Here is a 3798-nt window from a genome sequence, read left to right on the forward strand (position 1 = left end):
AACAAGCAAACGGAAAGGACATTCTTGGGGGGGAGGGGAAAGAGGGAGGAGGGAGGGAGGTGTCGGTGATGGGCCATAATAATCATATACAGTGTATATTGACAAAATAAAAATTTAACGAAAAAAAAAATTTGAGATATAGTTATGGAGAGATTGTTGTGGGAGCATAGAATTCAAGAAATATGAAAAATTCAACAAAAAAGGCCTATTTATAGCAGTCTTACACTGTCTATGATAGAGATTAAATTTTGCCCACAAAGGAAGTCAAACATAGAAATACGTCAAACATGGAAGTATGGCTTCATTAAATGGCTGTATGCTGATTCATAAAACTGTCTATTACGGTGCAAAACTAACCAAAGTTTAAGATGAAAAGATCTATCTACAATGTAACTGATAAGTATTCCCAACCTGTGTTGAGTTCTAGGAGCCAAACCAGAAGCATATTAGATAATAACAGGAATAATCCTTAGGCCTGGAGAGTTATGCTCTGATGACCTTGGCCAATATCAAAGAGTTGCTTTTTCTGCTAAAATCAAGACAGTGCTTGCATTCTTACTAGTTTGGGATAATTCTAAATGATACTTTGAGTCTGCAAAAGCTTATTCTAGCCATCGCAGACATTAGAGCAGCTCATTGGAACCTTGACCGAACAAACTAAATTCCTAACTTGAGAAGTTAATGCTACTTACTTGGAGAACTGTGTTTCATTAAAAGCGCAATTTCATTCAATGTCATTATATAGTAGGCCCTCAATAATACGAGGCAAATAATGACTGTTGCTGTTACTGCTGCTGCTACTGCTATGCTAAATTCTTCCAGCACACTGAAGCTTTGTTGAAGCATTCATGATTCGTCAGGTACTTTCCAGCTCACAAAGCACATAACTCAGTGAAGGCAGGGACCTATATGCTTGGTCAAAATTTATATTACCAATACCTGGAATATAGAATGCACTTGGTTAATGTTTATTATATGGATGGATGAACGGTTCTTTCACATACATCTCCTTTGGATTTTTCCATACTTTTGTGAAGGTGACCTGAAAATAATTTCTTTTTTTTTTTTCCTTACAAAATATAAAATTTAAAGCTAAGAGAGTGTACACATTTGCCCCAAATCATGTAGGAAGTTAATGCAATGTGAAGTCTTTTTCCAGGGCATGACAAGCACCTTTGGCTCAGGTGCAACATTTTCTTTCCTTTTTTATTTTTATTTTTTCCATTGTTTATGTGCACCATGACGTTATAGATAACCCGTACATGTTTGCTAAATAAATTGCCAGATGTTTTTGGCATGCATTTCCTTTAACTTACAAATCTGGGCCAGTGAAAATGTTTTCTTTATTTTTTAAAATTTTCTTTACTAATCTTAGCAAGAGCACAGGCAGAGAGCTGTGGATATGTTCATTTTACGAATTTAGCTTCAAGGTTAGAACTTTTTTCAGATGATTTTAATCAGCACTGTGTTTATTCTTTAAAATAACAATTTTGTTTTCACAAGTTAAATCAACTTTCTATCCACTTTGAATGTTCGATATGAGTGAGACCTCCTAGAAGGGATGGGGAAAAAAAGTTTTCTAGAGCCCAGGTTAAGCACGTTACATTTATTCCTTGAATGGGTTTCTCACACTAGCCATGCCATTAGGCTTTGTTAGCACTATTTTATAGAAGAAAAGTGTAAGATTAAATGTCTTGCTCAGAGTAGTTGGCGAAATTGGTGGAAAAGCTATTTGGGCTCAATTTGTCTTAAAGGCTCATGTCCTTTATGTCACGTTCCCATTCATCCTAGCAATGACATTGGGTTTAAAAAGGAAAAAAAGAAAAAGAAGTGAAGAGCACGGGAAAATAGGGCTCGCCTTGTTCTCGAGCATTTGCCACATGTTGGCTACTCGGGTAGGAAATCAATGGACACGACATATGATGACTGTGCTCTTTAAATCAAGGTATGGATGAGACATACTTAAACTCTAGTACTGGAGATAGGAGATGCTTAAGCAAACACATAAATAAACATATTCTTGACCTTGGGTCAATCGCCATTAAAGAAATGACCAGAATGCAAAGATAGAAAACAACAGTGAGAGTCTGCTTCGACAGAGCCTACCATCACCGCCCTGTGCATCCCTCTGAACAAGCAGAGGGTTAGGTTTAAACATTGTGTATCCACTTCTTGGTCACTAGTCATACTTTGAAAAGATTTATCTATATTCTTTGGACTCAATTTTCTGATCAGGAAGATAATATTCATCTCTTAAAAATATCTTGAGGGCTGGATAATTTTGGTTATGTAGATACTACAATCTTGGACACATACTGGGCCTGTGTTATAAATTATTAAGGTATCTACACATGCATCCGTCTGATAAACACTTTTTGAATACTTATTAGGTACACAAACTAGGCAAAGGGCTCCAAAAACAAAGATGAGTAAGTTGAAATCCTAACTCATAGAAAATCATTGACTAGAGGATAAAACAAACCCATAATTGGAAAATTATATTACATTGTGACAAGTAACACATAGATAAGCCCAGAAGGGGGAACATCTAACTCAGCAAATCTTCCTGAAGGATATGACATTCCTCCAAGGTGGCAAAAAAACTCCTGGCATAGGAAAAAAACAGGGACAAAAAGATGAAGATGGAACACAGCCTCAGTTTCTGGAAGGTGAGGCATGGGCCAGAGCTGGAGCTTAGACTAAGCGAAAAGAGATGGATAAAGCCTGACTCTGTGTGCTTCACTGTTATCTCATTTCATTTCTCCCACCTTTAAGAAGCAGACAAGTGTAACATATTACCATGGCTACTTCACAAGTTAAGAAACTGTTAAACAACAACAGCAAATCACCACATTCCAGGTACGTCAGATTAAGGGGTAAATAAACGGGTGTGAAGTTAAGAATGGGGAGGAAACAGAAACACAAAATCTTAGAATGATGATAAACTCCCTGCAGAAAAGGAAAGAGACCGTGCAGATGATCAGAGAGCTGCATGGTTGAGGGAGAGGTTTTGCTTTATTTCATGTATTATTTAATTTCCTGAGCTGAGAAGCTTGTATGTATGTCTTCATGCTGAAGATTAAAGCAAGGAAGCAGTAGAAGCTACCGAAGATAAATTATGATTTAGGAGAAAAGAGCCAAGAAAATAAGGGGGGTGAAGAACAGGGGTGAAGGTACTAGCCTTAAGACTAATAATAGCTAAGTTAATATGTGTTTAGTACTTCCTATGTGCTAGAATCTTTTGTAAGTGCATTACACTTGCTTGCTCTTTAATCTTCACATGTCCATGAGACATGTACCATTAATATCACTATTCTACAGAAGATAAAAAGATATCGTTAAATTGCTGCAGTAAACTCTCCACTTAGATTTCTGCACTCAGTATATGTACTGAAAATTAAATATGTTTATATATATATTGCTAAGGAGAATATTGAAGACCTAAAAATTGGAGAGAAATAGATATTCCAGAAATAACTCACATGTGTACTGCCAATTGATTTTTGACAACACGTTAAGTAGGAAGTCAAGTAGGAATAGGAGTCTTTTCAATACCTTGTGTTGGAAAAACAAAATATCTACCCATATGCAGGAAAAAAAACCAACATACCTGACATATAAAGAAACCTGAATAAGTGACATTTCTCTTCCTCATTTTCTCTGCCACATACCATTGCTATGATAATATCACTTTAACTAATCAGTCTAACTTACATGATAGTAGGCAGGATATGACACACTGGATACATCCTTAATTAGTTGTGGGGAAGTGATGGAGACAACTATTTACGGTATGGA

This window comes from Galeopterus variegatus, unplaced genomic scaffold (genome assembly GCF_000696425.1).
Source record: "Galeopterus variegatus unplaced genomic scaffold, G_variegatus-3.0.2 Scaffold113, whole genome shotgun sequence".
Classification (NCBI taxonomy): domain Eukaryota; kingdom Metazoa; phylum Chordata; class Mammalia; order Dermoptera; family Cynocephalidae; genus Galeopterus; species Galeopterus variegatus.